Genomic DNA, 17,968 nt, shown 5'->3' with positions numbered 1-17,968 from the left:
CGGCTTCCTGTCCATCAAGCCCATATAATGTAACAATCCTCGGATAGTGATTTACAGAACGTCAGGCCTTTCCTCGCCTCATATTTCTTTAACATATTAATATGATATAACTTTAATTTACCATCCTTTTTTTCTATTCTATAGTCAATTGAATCAACCTGCTCAATGACTTTATATGGCTCCCATTCCCTTAAAAACTATGAATTCATTTACTTAAATGAACTTACAAGTGTGGACGTTTTACAAGTAAATGTTGCATATACCAGAAATTCAGTTCAAGTTGTTCTAGAGCGGGTTGACTTGTGTTAGAACTGGAAAGGGAGCAAAGTATGATAACAGTTACAACGTTGTTCACCATATCTCCCTCAAAAAATGGAAACCTGTATAGAAATAGTTAGTGGTCCTAGCACCATTTCGTTTGAATAAATTAGGGCATATGTTTAGGTTATTGCCAGACACTCCGAAATAAAGAAGATTTCTGATAAAATCGTTTCCCAACTCTATTTACCCTCCGTGCATGATGACACCCAACAACGTTATTAATAATTATTAATAAACAGACATTTGTCAGAGAACAACTCCCTTATGCAAAGTGAAAAATGTACTACTTGGAGACATGCATTTGATTTAAACCTCTTAGATAAGAATAAATAAAATAATTCACAACCAATGTAATGGCGGAGGTAAGTGACTTCTTTTTATGAAACAACTAGCTACAAGTCCCCACCACCCTAAGGCTAATAGTTTGGTCGAGAAATTATTGAAACTCTTACAAATATGCCCAAATGCATGGCTCAAGTCGTAGTTATGATTCTACTGCCTGAATGACATAATCTACTGACTGAATGGCAGCGCTAGCCCCTGCTGGCTGAATGACAACATTTATTGGCTGAATGACATCCTCAACATCCCATATCAACTGAATGATGCCATCTACATCAATTCTATACAAGGCATTCCTGTTTCTAGGTGATTCCGATTCCAACCCAACCAAGTACAAAAACGAACCGACCAATGAGTGAAAAAAAAAAGATTGGCGTAGACTTTGCTTAAATACACTGAGGGCGCTAATAAATGAAATAGAAAATAAACACAATCATTCACACTCTCGCGCAATAGGAATTGACATTGGAACAGAAAATGGAAAAACATTATATTTAGTAAGATATTGTTGTTTTTTATCCATTTCTTATTCGTTATTTACATTGTTAAATAACAACGAAATATAATCTCTACAACTGATCACATGACATAGTAGAACAATTATTGTGTTCTTATTTTCTACTTATGAGGAGGACATGATTTGTGTGCATCCGGATAAATTCGGTTGTACAGTGCAATTTAGACGTGTACATAATTCAGACGTACTTTTGCGTAATAATTGTGCAATTGTGCATTTTGAACACATATTTGTGTTTGTATGTACAATTCATCTGTCAAGACAAATTAAAACATCTCCGATTAAATATTTTGGTTTTATATACACTGAGAGCTACTTAATATTATTTTACACATGTCACCGTAACGTTATAGGTTACAGCGGTGTTGTTCGGTATTTTACGGGGTATTTTTATCCTACCATATAAGAAAATGCAAATTTCAAATATGGAATGATTACGCGCGTAAGCGTCCTCTAATAATAAAAACAAACATGGCTGCCACCGGGGTTTGACCGGACTCCACACAAAGAAGTTCGTTGATTCTGTTCTAAACTTTTTGGATTTCGACATTCCCATGATGTATCCTTGGAAGGAAAAGATGTATAATAATAAGGTTAATATGAAGTTAACTCAGAAAATACACCATCGCATCGACCTCCGCTGCGCGTCGAACGATACTCTCGCTGTACTCTCTTCGTGCATACTTTGAGCTATCCTCGTAATAACCTTATATTATTAATCGAAACATATTTCCAACCAATGATATAAGATGATGAGTTTAAACATTTATAAATATATATATATATATTTGTTTAAATATATATATATATTTGTTTAATTTTGTTCTCTCATTAGTAAATAGCGCCCTCACTCAACAATATTTAGAATGAATGAATGGTCAAAAGTTTGATGAGTCAGGTGCATCTATTGGCTAAGCTTGTTGTACATAGATGCAAATGGAACCATTTATAGGAACCATTAATACTGTAGGATGTACTGGGAGGGGTGGAGGATTTCATGTTTGTAATGACTGGTTGTAATGCACTATCTCGTTGTTTTCAGGATGCAGTCTGATATTTGTTGCTTTCTTGGTTGTTCAATTATGGCTAAAATTTGTGTGGTGGGTGGGAGATGTGTTTATTGTTTGTTGAGTCATTGTTTAGACACCCTGCAGCTTGAAATGGTCTGGTCCAAATCCAAATTCGATATGGCGGTGTTGAATATCTGTGCAATATGGCGGTGTCGTCTAAAAACAGTGCATCAAAATGATTTCTGTTTATTTATTTACTGTTGTAGATCCTGAGAACTAGCCACTGAGTATGATGTCGGAAATAAATGGTATTCTGAACAAGCTTTATTAATTATTGCTGGCAATATTCCAGTATGAATTGATAGCAAACTTTGACACCAAATCTAGTCGTTGTATTGTTATGCTTCTAAAATACATTTTTCAAATGTCTTGAAACAGATTCAAATATAAGGATATGGATTGTAAAATATTAAGATTATATAGTGTCCAACACATTAATTTGTAAATGGTAAATTTATTTTAAAGAATTCAGTGACAACATTATAAGATAAAATAAATTAAAGAGAAATATTATGTGTATTTTTGTTTGTGGAATCTTGGCTGGCCCACTCAAAAATATAAAGAAGTGAGGTCTGCAGTTCTTTTTTTTAAATTTTTGTATTTGTGAAAAAAAATGGTATTTTACAGAGTGCAAACAATAAAACACTCACAGTGCTAGGCTAGTTCACCAACATGTCTGTTCTCTTGCTTGAGTGTGAAAGTACATGGTTTAGTGACTACCTCTTATGTTTTAAAATTTTAAAATTTCTTTTATTTGGGAAGGTTTTTCTATAAAAATAGAACAGATATATATTTATATATATCATGCTACTTTACAACGCCCACATATAAAAAGTTACGTATTTGACAGTTTCTGCAAAAGCGATTAATTTCTCTGGCTTTTGTTTAAGTAATCGTATCATTTGAAAGGTAGTAGTTAAACTAATTAATTACTTTGTAAGATGTTCTGTATGTATAATTGTTTTGGCATTGCGACTGTCGCATACGACATGTTTACCACTTCCGTGTCACTGAGAATGCTCTAGAACCGTACTGTGTCTGGGTGGATTTTTTAGAAACTGGTTGAATAGGTAATAGAACACTGTAGGAGGCAATAGAAGGTAATGGAACATTCTAGAAATTTGTAGTAAGTTCCAGACTCATTATGTATGCTGATGTAATGGTCTATTTATAGACAGTATGGGTATATATAGGGGAGTTGTTCAGCACTGAGATCAGATCGGAGATCTCGTTGAATTGTGTTGGAGTTTAAGTATCTAGTTATTATAATTGGAGGTTTGGAGTTTTACCGAGTTATTGTACTTGATGTTTGCAGAGTATAATAATACCAGAACCAGTTGAAACCTCATCTGTTGACTCCGTGTTCGTATGTTATCATCTCCGCCAGGGAAGTCTTTATGTTACTGTTGCCATTTTGGTATTTGAACCATCACACCTGTACTATACCAATTACGGTAATATTACGTTGCGTGTGACAGCGACGCACGTGAGCATTGTGAAACTGCCGGACTATGTGAGCTAATCAAAACAAGTAACTAACAAACAAATATCAATGACGCTGTAAACACCGATCACAGAAGCAATTCGACGCTCGGTGGTGTGACTAAAAGTTCAAGTCACACAATCACTAACTGTGGGATATTAAAGAGCGTGTATAGACATTTGAGCCACCAGTTCGGAAAAAAAATGCAACGATACACGACATTTTAATAATTCTGATTTTAAAATTGAATTGTTGTTCGGGTGTCTTTAGATAAGATAAATACTTGTTTAATTTCAATTCGAAGTAAATTGAATGAATAGTCTGAATATTTTGAATTGAAATAATATTCAGTTACAACTTATCATCATGTCGTTCGTGTGTGTCATGTAGGATTAAGGTTTATATTTATAGTCTGAAAAGTACATAAATATGGTATGTCACGTGACCGATTGCTCATTATACTTCGCGATATACGTCAAATGATGTTCCTAATAGCATTTATGCAGATCATTTTAATCCTTAAACTGCATCTTCTGAACCGCCTTTGGTAATACTGGCATATAAGACAATGTAACAAATTAAGACGGTATACCATGACTAAACAAATATTAAGAATTTGTTTATTTGCCAATATATTCTTCGGCTAATATAATGAAGTTAAGCTAAACAAAATAATTGTACTCGCCATTATATTTATCGTGAAAATCTTGTTTTTATCTCGGAAGAAGTTGTCAGTTTTGAATGCCTTTATTATTTGCTTCTGTGGTGGGGGATATAAGATCACAATTCATATTGGTCTCTATGGCTAGTGCGATTTCGTGACGGTTAGGATACATTTTGTTATCTGGGTTACCGCTGTGTTCCGAGAAAGTTTTCCAGAAAAATACTAAACTTTGAATAATATGTGTTTGATTTTTTGTAAAGATGCGATACTGTAACACACACCATAATTCTGAGTGTACTGTTACAATGAACTGTAACTCTATGCGTGCACATTGTCTTGCAGCGACTTATGATAAATATTTTCAACATTTATAAGTAGGCTTCTATCCCTTGAAATGCTTTTACTGATATGTTGTTCTATGGTTATTCCTGGCGTATAATTTGGGTGAACTATTTTTCCTGATATTTACTGAATTTACTGACAGCTTACTTGAATGAATACCGTCCGGGTGTACCGTCAGGGACATACTGATAAAAACAATTTTTGTATTAAGTATTTTTGACTATTTTGAAACATCGAAGTGTTGAATGTGGAACTATTGCTGAAATAACATCGGATACAAATACATAATTGCACACGACTTGTATAATAAAAGAAATTTTAGCGCGATAGCTTCACGCGTACGCAGAGTGGCTATAAAGCTCATTCGTGACATTTTGATCTGAATACACATTTTCGAACATTTCTCATAGACACGGCAGAATAAATTACGAATATTTAGTTACGGAGAACATATAATTGACTGAGACGTGCAACTCAAAACTGTAACTGGCTTCTTAATTCATTAGCAGACGGACCCACTGTGCCCGCTTTAAATGTACTCTGTGATTTGTCAATTGTCGTCTAGAGCGGTTGTACATACATATATAAATACATTGAATTGGACATGACCACTCGAACTGATATCACGGATACGCATTGCGTAATTCTTGTAACGAAATGTTATGGTTGAATAAAGTGTCTGTATAATTACAGCATCTTGCCGAACGAGGATCATGCGGAGAGTGATTAAAAAAATTCCATTTTTTTTTTTCTGTTGTTCATTTTTTCTTTGCCAACATCAAAGATTGGGTTATTCTCCATTGGCCGGTTTTGTAACAAATTACCTGGTTAATGTGTTCAGCCAATCCCCAGGATTTTTTCCATTTCATTACCCATCGATATAATATATCAATTTTCCGCGGATTATGGTGGCGCCATTTAGCGAGACAATGATGCTTTGTGACTGCATAGTTTTTTTTTATGACGTGCGTCTTTTCCCATAGGCTGTTGAGAGAGTAAACCACTTGGTGAATATCATCTTTGAACAGTACAAAGAACCGCGTGGCTGTTATGATCGTTGTGTGTGTGCGACTGAAATTATAATCAATACTCCATTATCAGATTAACTCTGCAGATTAGAGTAAACATTGCACTTTCTGAGTGCACAACGCAGATGTCGAGTTCTAGTATATCAGGTAAGTGGACAACGTTCATGTATTCATTATACTAAACGTCAACTGTAAATAAAGCAATGGATTATTTGGTACAATAGTAGGCCAGTACATGCCATTTCGAACATAATACCGAACATTGGGACGATTTTATCAGTGAAACAATCATTAATATTCAGGGTCCTTATAATTACGTCTGGTAATATGGTGGATATTTTGCAAAAGCAAAGTTGTCGTTGGGCAGTTGAGCTATAAGTACAGTGTACGTAAATGGGTTAACATGGTCATATCATTGTTGTAATCCTTTCACGTTTGCCACGGACGTCTCCAGAGATGTATTAAATTCAGGCCAGCCGACGAGTAACATTAGAGCGTTATCATTTGTAAATCATGCCGTCAATGCTTGATACAAACTTAATTTACGCTCATACGTCAAATCGTAAATTATATATTAGTCTTTGTTGTTGCGGGTACCGTGTATCTTTCAAAATATTTTCGTATTCCACAACTGAATATATTTATACTGGTTTGTAAAAATGAATAAATTAAAACAAAAACAAAAAAATTCTCTGGCATCTTAGTAATTTTTTTAAAAATGAAATAATTTTGACTTTCAAGGGGAAATCGATGAGAAAATTGTTGAGACATGACTGCTGAAGCAGTTTAGTCGGACTTGCCATTTAACTGAGAACTGGTGGATTGAACCAAATTATGTAATATGTTTATTTGTGGTTAATTAGACGATTTCCGTTTATCTGTCATTTATTGAATACTATATTTCTGACTCGTGTAAGCTGCAAAATATGTTTATTTACGTCGTTAAAGGGTCACATGATTGTGGTTGACACCGATGCCATTGCTACACCTTATATAAAACGTTCTAAATTCGGTCCTCATAAATACATATGAACAAGCTTTCCGTGAAAACGTGGTCATGTTCAGAATGTTATTAGTGCATCACGGATATGTCGAGGTATACATGTCTGTACACTGACATCGCTACGCGTACAAGATTGCATTCGTGTTTCAATTTCATGATAGAAGTATTTTTATGATCCGTATTGAAAATAACAGTTTGCTTAGTACTGAGTCGTGTGAAATTGTATGAATATTTCTTCAATCCTCTTTGGGGGGTCGTTTCAACAAATATGATATTCCCCCATAATTTCTAAATATTGTTAGAAATTTTACGGTTGAATATTAATAATAGCATGTCAAAACATGTTTGTTTGTTTTCAAGATGCAGAATTGAATGCAGATTTGTAATGATTGACAATACTGGTAAACATTGAAGCCACGGTTTACTTATCTCTGTGTTACCATACTAATTTTACTTGTGTTATGCTTATTAGACATGTTTGTTATTAATGTCCGCTAGTTGTTCTCATTTTACGTCAAATATGTTTTCTGTAGCATTATAAGAGTATTGACAAGGCCAAAATACTTGTATTTTTTTTATTTATTTTTTTTGTGGCAAGATGATTTGTCTTAAAGTAGTATGCGCTGAGCTTGCAGCCCAAAAAACCGGGGCTTAGTCTACCCTAGACGTACTCAAGCAGCTAGTTTTGTAATCTAATAGTACACAATCACATTCACCTACATTTTACCTCTAAATAAATCCCCAATATCAAAGTTATGTTACATTTTGTTTTAAATAAGAATGTAAGCTGTTAATGGGGATGTAGTGGATGGAAAACATGTAGTGTTCTGTTTACTGCCAAGCTTCAAATGATGGCACCACATATTTAAACAGTGTTATATCAGTAATGTCTATCTCAAACGTAGGGAGCGGCAAACCGTTAGTTCTTATAATATACGTAGTCTTTCGGTAATCGAACACTAAGTGCATTAATACAAATGTTACAATCAACAATGATTCGAGTAAAACGTAAGTAGCAATCTGTTATTAGAACGAAGGTTTGAATAACCTTCCGTGTCCTTGCCAGCTTGCCAACTAACCTGACTTAGAAATCAATCATGCTTACAGGGCGTGAAATTGAGACGATTGTAAGGCAAGCTATAAACTCTCATAGTCATAAAATCCAAGCGCCTCACAGAACACAACTAAATAATTTACAACATCATTGTAAATTAGAATCTAATTACATGTTAACTTACATCATCAATATTTGATTTATTCAAACAAAAATATTACAGCCCACCACACATTTTCAGTACAATATTGAATTATAAAATAATATGTCGCCAGCATACATGAAAAATAACATATTTGAGGGATGGGTGTGTGCTTTGATTATTGGTTATCTTATTTTGGTCTATGTGAATGTTTTATCCGCGCATGTGGTGTATACAATTACTTTTCAGTAACGTAGCATGTTGCAGTCAGTGTCCGTGTAAAATTAGGATGATCAGAGGCTGTGACAGGAACAAATTAAATGTTAGCTTACAGGTAAACCATGATCAATAAAGGTAGTCATCGGCAGTATCATCAATAAGTGAAAATAACCAAATTGATTTAAATCGCTAACGAAGATAGCCAATAATAAGCAACCTTCTAACCAATACATAACAATTGTGACTCGGTTAAAGATCAATGTGATTCGAAGTTAACTTCTACGATGTATTTCAGCTCATGTACATTGGCGAGGGAAGCTTTAAATCTGTCCGTAATTTATCGAAACACTTGAGGCATCTGGATAATATCACTTTAATTATATATCAAGGGACCTGTTACCTGACGGCGTGTAGTGATTCACTCTGTGAATATATAATAAGTTATACGTGTTTATTTTCACAATTCAAAACAGCATACCATGCCAACATTCGGCTGTTACGTAATCTGCACTGTGACACACTGAATGTGAAGTCTATGCGTATACTCGTTTTCTACACAATATGTCGCTGTGTGGAGTGTAGTGATGTCGCTTGCTGTTACACAGATTTGTGTTCACGCCTAAATCTGCTTATGTTACGACCGACTCATCAGCTTAATGTACGTTGTTCAACAGCAATAAAACAGTCACGCTTGTATCGCTCATGCTTGTACACGGCACATTCGTTATGCAAAATATTTAAATTTAGTCCATTTTGACCATTAAACAGTTGTACAATGACAGAGTGTTTTGCACATTGGGAGATACCATACAGCACTTACGTAATATATTGTACATATATCATAACGAAGTTAAACGAAGTGTGAAGTAATGCCCAAACTATTAATCTACTGGTTGTGAAACACTGAACATATTCAAATAAGTGCGTGAGAATTATATTCCTATTTCGTATTTGGAAGGTACTTTTATTACACGAGCGAACTGCGCACGTTATGTTGCGATTCTGTTTGTTTCTGATAATTGCTACAATTCACAAAAGTGAATAATTAAACATACGTGCGTGCTAATGGTATCATATTTATTTGTTATGAAATCGTATAGGCATGTGGAAGCTCCGCACAACTTTCAGGTAGCGCGTAGAAGGAACAATTTTGGTAAGACATCAAACTATGTGATATAAATTGCATATAGACATTAAATAGTCAAACTCGTAGCTACCGCAAATGCGCCTCGTCACTGTAAGCACACGCTCCCACACCCAACCCCAGAGGACACAGGGTCGTCTGCATTTCTCGGAGAGGGGTATACTTTTCGAATTTCGCATATCTTCGAAAACTAGAAAAAGCGTAGTTTTTTAAAAAATATGACAGGTCAAGCAGGCTAACAAGACAAATTGAAAGTGTTTTAGTAGTGGAAGTCCTTGTTATTTTTGAAGTTCCACTTGAACCAAACACATCAAATACACAGTAACATTCAAACGGGGCGAGCAGAGATATCATTTGAGTGTTTATCTGACATCAAAGTTTTAATATATTCTCTAAGTTCTCTTTTTTGCAGAACATTCCTATATCCTACCTATATCAGCCAAGTCATGCAATTAACAATGATGTTCACAGTTGTAAACTCGCGACAACGAGACGCGATTAACAGCTCATACCACGACGGAAACGATAACATTGAAACAATCAGCAATCAGTTGCATTGACACAGGCATAACCTTTCTAGTACCATTTTACTTACACCAGAAATCCAATAGCTCCGTCGTTAGAGTCTCTACTGGCCGTGGTTGATGTGCTGATGTTGTGGATTCGATCCCCTTATTTGGTCATCTTATTATAAATGGAGACAGACGTCAACTCCAGACGTTGCGCTGCAAGTAAGGCTGTGCACACCTAACCAAGGTGCAAGCTCTATTGTACAATAACGGTTTACAAAATATGCCGCAGTTGTCTGTAGAAACTCTGTATATAAATACAACTGTGGCCGGACTATAATTAACATAAAGCAAAGGGAAAAGAGACATGTGTGGATTCACTATAATAAACCAAAAGCCAGAACAATGGGTCACGTAACTCATGATTGTCATTGTTCTTGGTAACTAATAAAGTCAGACTTGTGGTTTATTATGCTGGTTAATTTACAGTATTGTTGTTGAAATGTACATATAAGCATTGGGTATACCCCTGTCAATCTACTGTGTTAATATTAATTTTTGTTTAAAATGGTTCAACACATTACACCCAAGAGCTACTCAATGATAAGTAATAATGCCAGCGATATATTAGCAAGAAACATGAGTTCATACACAATAGATGTGCGTCTGTGAACTTCTCTAATACAAATGTATTACTCTGGTTTGTTAAATGAGATGGTTTTCAGATATAGGTAGCATAACTTAGTTTATAAACTTCCATAGCATAACCAACAATAGGTATAATATAAACATAGTTTTGCGGAATTCGGTGATTTTATCTAAACTGTCGTCATGGATGTTTGTACCGTGTTTATTCTCCCACCATGTGTTTCCGTGTGTTGATTTTATATCGGTTGCACGGACAACGAGACGTGTTTTAACCATATTAAATATTACGCTGTTTCTCACATATTCTATTACGTCTTATGCAATGCGTGAACCACAGTATATTATAACATTTTGACATATTTTGTAAATTCTGCACATATTATATTTCACGGTAATGGTGAGTGCAATTGGCATGAAAATCCGGCAAATTGCTATATATTTCAAATGCCCTACGGTGTTATTTGAAAAGCATTGAAAAGGCGCATCGTATTAATGATGCCAATACCATAATAACACCATATCTAGATTTACGGATCATGCAGATAAACGACTTTGGAATAAATCGTCCTGACACAATCAACTGTATCAGTCAACATCGGAAATTAAAGATAGTATACTGACATGATGGGGTCAGGTAATTATACGAATGAGTAGTTACATCGGTGAGCAATTCAGCCATTCTATTACGCAAATATTAACCATAAACTACGCAATATATTTACATTAGTAAAGAATTTAGTTTTAGTTTTATCTGGCAAATAACCTAACTGCCAGTTTTATCCGTCATTTAAAACACGTGGTGATTATTCTTTTCCTTAATTCAGCACATTCATTTGTTTTGGTTATTTGGGTATTCATCTTGTCAGATTTTTTTTGTTTGCGAAATATGTACATGTACCTGATAATTGTGTTAATTTTACTGCATCGTGATGGTCACGTGCAAATCGTTGACGTTCAAACGCAGCTAGCATTGAATAAGTCAATTAATTTCTATTCAAATCATGGCTTTAAGGAATTCGAGTTACCACATTTTATTGGTTTGGAGTTTGATATCTACATTAGTTCATATTTTATTCAAACAACAGCAAAACAATATTATTCAGAAAGACTTAATTTGTTATTTCTTCAAATGTATCAATGTCACAATATATAATTTCTTTATAATTTATTGATTAATTGGCAATATAGAAATATTGACATGGGTCAAATTCGATATTCAAATTTGTATATCAACCGAGACTGGTGATCAATATTCGTATTATTATACCGAATAAAACAAACATTTTGTAAAATGCTGCGGTGCAATATCTCTTCCATCCATGTTTCCAATGACAACGTGTTGAATGTTCTCTATTTACATGTAGCTGTTTCATCACACATTCTATGTATTTATATTCCATAATAAATCCCAAAAGATGTTTCTATGTATCAACTAGCTACGGGCGATTGTTTGAAATGTTACGAGCCGCGACGTTTACAAATGCCAAAGTAAAGTAAATCCCAAATAAGCAGATAATGTCGAGCAGATAATGTTACAGTTATTCGACCTGTTCGTTATCTATGAAAACGCCGACAAAACCTCAACAGCGAATCAGCATTTCTTTTGACCCATCATAACGTCTGCGCAAGCGCAAAAGTCTTATGTCTTAGACCGCTGAGAAGTCGATATGTAAATATATCGACTGGCAAATACGCAAATCTGATTGGTTGATAGGGCTATAATTTATAATAATAAATATATCTATCATATTCGCAATATCAGAGTCGGGACGATGCATTGCTTATCGTCGAGTGGGTCAAATACAAAACAAAGTTATAAAGTAATGCATATATACGAATTGTATAATATCACTGCAAGCGTGTCACGTGTTTATTCAGGTTATGTAAGTCAAACTTTAATGTCCAGATAAAGCAATATCTGCTCGAATGGAAACTACAACATCAGATGTAAATGATTTAATGTAATGCTCAGTATTAAAGTGGGGATCGAATCTTCTTAAGAATATAACTGAGGTCGTTAAAACGAGATACGTAAGCAGCTGAATGGGTTCAAGCACGTGTTTGTGTACGAAACTATTTATTTTGTTAGTATATATATTTAGTTTAGTTTATATCTACTTAGCAAATGGAAAAGCATCCTGGGAGTAATATATTAATTAAGGATGTACATTTTCAGTTTTTAGTAACATTGTCGACATAAATAAAAAAGCAGTACCACAAATAGTGATGTGCTACCTTTGGTTAATTCCAGTTTGGTTGCAGAATCACATGTCTTTCTTGTGCAGCAAGACATAAGACTTTACTTCATCAAATTAGATGGCTATATTCAGACTCAAAGTATGTTATAAGTTGGAGAATACATTCTTCTTTGAGGGAATTGGAAATTAAATGAAAATATTTTGAAAATCTACAGCAATATTCGAATTCATGTCACCGAGCACTATCTTCGAATATAATCATTTATTTTTACTCCAGAATTCTTTACAGAAACAATTATGACAAGAACTATTTTTTAAAGATAAATCAAGTGGCGTGAACCCATACTGAAAAAAAGCATTAGAAAACTCGGCCTAAATCCGAACCTTTGAGGTCAGGTTTTAATGAGTATGTAGTATGTTTTCATACGATATGCCATAATCTTCCGTGGAAAGTGTCGATCATAAACGAACGTTAGATAGTTTTATGGCAATCGCTATCTAAATTGCAGTTACGAGCGGAGTTTTAAAAATAGTCGGTAACAAGTAATGAACAGAATCCGATGACGGGCCTTACATGCAGTTGGAAAATTTCCAAAGATAAAACATGTACCAATGACTGTTAAATTACTATTCTACAAGACAGCTAATTGTACCGCACGTTTAGTACATGCATATTTACTTAGATAACTCATTGGAACACAACGTGGGTAATGCATGTTGAATTCTAACGTCGATGGTATCGTTCTCTCATGAGACACTATATTTCGCTTGTCATCAATATATTGTATATGTACTAATTATACTAAGTTGATGTGTGTTGAATATTTGCATCACCGAGAATGTCCTTTAATTTGTGCATTTTGTAGACTTCTGGGGAAATTCAAGTATTGTTAATTTACCATTTCCCGTTCTTTCCGGGATTCCGCGTTGTGCGAGAAATTAAACGTGGAAACAGAACAAAGGTTATTGCGTCATAGTGGTGTGTATGTTAGTGTTTAATTGTGTTCTACGCACGCTGGTCAATTTTGATGAAACACGGGTAGCTCAACGCCATGTTCTCCCTGAAAGATATCTACATTGATTTATTATAAAAGAGACTCGATTTCATAAAGAATTCATTCGATTTTAGCAGCAGACATTCAATCTGCACATCTAGCTTCGAATTAGATTTAATAAATATCTCGTGTCACACATCGCCCATTTTTGTGAGTAATGATCTATTTCCTTCATTTTATTTATATGCCTCCAGTTATGGATCAATTGTCTTCTCCCTGTGTTTGCTATCGGGGAAATCAACTGTAATCTCAAGGTGCGTTAAATGTCGTTGTTTATCAGGCGCCGTACAAAGGGCAACGGAGACACATACATCGTGATGACGTATGTTCAACACCTAGATGGAATGGCGTCATGCTGACAGACCAGAGGGCAAAACAAACAGAAGGGTATAAGTCAATACGTGAATATATGTTACACCTAACCGTGAATTGTAGCAATCCCATGATTCAAAGCAAGATTATGCATGGGCGCGTCATTTGAGCGAGCAAATAGGTAACTGCAAACATTTTACGATTCAGTTCAATGTCTAGTCTGTAACAGTCTATAATTGCTCGAATTCATTCGTCGCATGTACTGCTTTGTCGATGTTGTCGTCTTCTTGTATTCGAGGCTAACGTGCATGTTAACAAGTGGAAGCACGTTTCTAGTAATCCAACATGCCAATCACGAGTAACCAACCTTTCAGACTAAAAGATAACATGATGGCTTACTGTGTTTTCTTTGGTCAGAGACTGCAACCTTCGCGGGGTAATTTGATTAATTGTGACATTGGTACAATCAGGTTTCTGAAAATGTAAGTTAATATACGGCATAACATTCAATCAAAAAATCCGAAGACAAAACGGTTAAACTTGGTGACGAATTACCCGTATTTGTCACATGCGTCAGCAGAAATTAAATGTCACAATGTACTTATAATGCAATTCTTATTATCGGTAATACCGCATATAAATGTCACACCGAGTGACACTTTCCAAGGTTTATTATTTATATCGTGCAGTTTAAAAACATATAGAAATTGCTGAATAAAATCTAATTGTTGTATCATGTTCTTCATATTCGGCATCTTGCAAGCTTGTTTTGTTATTCAAATGTCACAGTGCCTAAATATAACATTTAACAATATAAACAAAATATCGAAATGCAACAAGGCTATTCAAATGGTGCATCAACTGCCAGGGAAAACGCAACTTTAGAAGAAACTAGTTATTCCATATTTTTGCAGTCAATACCGATATTATTCAGCATGGTTGTAACCACAAATACAGTAAATACGATTGTATGAAATTATGTACAGTACATACTGAGCACTACTTCACACCTTTCACTCCTTGTCTGGTTTAGTTTGCCATATTTGGGAAATATTTTTTTTTAAACAGCGCGAATATTATTAGCATAGTATATTTGTAATTCAACAGTATCAGACGACGCAAACAAGTATGTCAGATTATTCACTTTCCGGTGACGATAAAAGTGAGACTCAAATTGGAGGTGAAGATGTGAATCCCGTAGGAGATTGGGATTAGTCTCTGTTGCTGTTTTTTTTACGAATATCGCGCGAAGCCATATGTTAATTTGAAGCTTGACTGCATTGACTGTAAAATACATCTTGTTTGTGTTTACTAAAGTTTACAAAGGTTCCGGTTGCAAATATATATTTTTCTCAGAGCAGGGAACGAGGGAATATTGTTGACTTCTAATGTCATTCGAGTGCGCTTATTTTAACAACGTACGTCTTGGTATTAAGCAAGACACACGTCAACTAAGAAGTATACGCGCGCGTGGCAGTAAGTAAACAATAACATCGAAAGAAGTGTGCATTAAAAATCGACACACCGTCGCCATGACACAAAAGCAAAACAGTAAAAGAAACACCTAACCATTAAATCAGTGTTATAACCATTATTACAGCCTATATTGTTACCATGTCGGTAGTGCCCAGAGATGGATTGTCTGTCACTACACGTTTAGAAAGTGGTGCTATCACGTAGGACTACACCACATATGTTTTATTTAGCAAGATTCTTTTTTAACCTTGATCCCAGAGTCCAATCTATACTTAGAGTATTTTATTTTAAAACTCAATAAAAAAAACCAGCAACTCATACACATATCCTATGATTCAGGTATCCATTGATAGTGCATACGGAACTACCTTTAGTATCAACGACCCTTAAATGTCACTGGGCAGTCCCTGAATGGACACAGTGCTATAATAGGCACATGCAGTACAGTTTGCAGGAATATTGTCATCATTTCAAACATCAATAATAACAATAGAATACACAATACAACCAAAAGCTACTTAACAAAGCATGTATTTAATGCAACAGAGGATCATAAAAGTCAAATGTCCAATAAAATACGCATGCCGCCTGCAAAACTAACTGAAAGTGTCTTAAAAAAATAGTTAAGTTGCAGAAAGCAAAACCGAGCCAAAATCACTTTTTGTAATTTTTAAGGATGTAGCACGTCCTGGCGAACTAATTAATAGGGTACAATAGTTATTTATTTATTTATTTGTTTGTTTGTTTGTTTATTTGCTTGCTTGCTTGTTTGTTTGTTTATTTATTTATTTATTTATTTAATTATTTATTTATTTTTCTTATGGCTATTTTGATTGGTTGAGTTATTGATTGATTGATTGATTGATTGATTGACTGATTGAAATATTCATCAATTGTCAACATTAAATAAAATTGATGATTGCAGCATTGGAGTGCGCAAAATATGAAAAAAATAAAAAAAAATAACAGATTGGATATATTCACGTATGCTAAACAGAAGATGGGAATAAAGTTATATATGGTAAAGCATTTTGAAAATCCCACAAATTGGAGTTTGCATTGTGGACTTACAGTCTGACTACTTTGTATGTTGTTATGGATATCTGAGATATATTAAAGCTTGAAGGCATAAGCGCGAGACTCATATTTGAATGCGACCGTCAAATCATGTGCCAGAAACACAAGGCATGGGGATTTCATCTATGTATCTTCCATTATCTTGTCATTTTTTCTCGTTATTTTTCCTGAGGCTCCCCGCTCTGATACATGCATATGCGTTCTTGTTACGTGTTCTGCCCAAAGCGCCGTTTTCTGTTATTGCATTGACACTAATTAGTTATATCACGCTGTGATGGCTGATTCAGAAAGCGGGATGTGTTCACGTAGGTCTTTTTTTCCCCCCGCAAATTACATTTTTGTGATTATCTGCACACTGAGCATGAAACCGTTTCCCAGCGATGTGCGTTAAAGGGATTCACGTTAAATGAGCTGTGACCATGGATGCTGCAAAACAGCAGCAATATTATTATCTCCCTCCAAGACATAATATATGCAATTTATAATGAACTGGGCCGCGGAAACTAGATACATCGAGATCAATTATATATAAACGGTTTTGATATATAAAAAATAGACGCGTTGTTCTTCATTAATAAACCATTATGAACGATTTGTATAAAAAAGTGTTTTGACAAGCAGTAAACATATTCCCATTCCGTGTAACCATGTTTTGTGGCGGCAATATCACGTTTGGTTGCCTGTCCAAAGGTTGGTAGCCATGAGTCGAAGGCGAGGGTAGACAACGAATCGTAATATTCTCCGAGTGACCATGTGTTATTGTGTCACATCGAACAGACATCCACCATGCACAACTACACCTAGCATACACCTCTCCAACCAGCGATCACACAAAATAACAACACATATATTTGAAGTATGCAATATTTTATTTCATGTATCAAAACAAGTGACACATTACTCAATAGCATATACATGCATTGTGCATACATTGCTTGCTGAAAAATCATCAACTGCGAAATGCGCAGTAAATGTTACTTCCAGCAATGTGAATCATTCAAATTATCGAGTATAAAATTATTAGAACGAATTGAGAAATTCTCAAATGCAAGTTATTTCACCACTCGCCAGATAAAAACGTCTGTGTAAGTGACTGGAATGAGATTCTCACAACCGTGTCAAGCTTTCTATCTACATTCACAATTCACTCAGCTTTTCGGTGCGCATCAGCCTGGCACACAAAGAACGCTCACAGAGTGGAAAGCGTCGCAGCGATCCCAGATGCGAGGTTTCAGTGGCGACTTAGCCGTACATATTTGCTTCATGTAAGGAATAATTATGCTGAACACCAAAACAGATGGTTAAACCGTGAAAGCGGCCCGAAAGCAATAGCGGCCGGGACCGCAACAGCACAGCGAACGACA

This window comes from Saccoglossus kowalevskii, chromosome 21, assembly GCF_978046115.1.
Source record: "Saccoglossus kowalevskii chromosome 21, keSacKowa6.1, whole genome shotgun sequence".
NCBI lineage: Eukaryota > Metazoa > Hemichordata > Enteropneusta > Harrimaniidae > Saccoglossus > Saccoglossus kowalevskii.
This window is presented reverse-complemented; position numbering follows the sequence as displayed.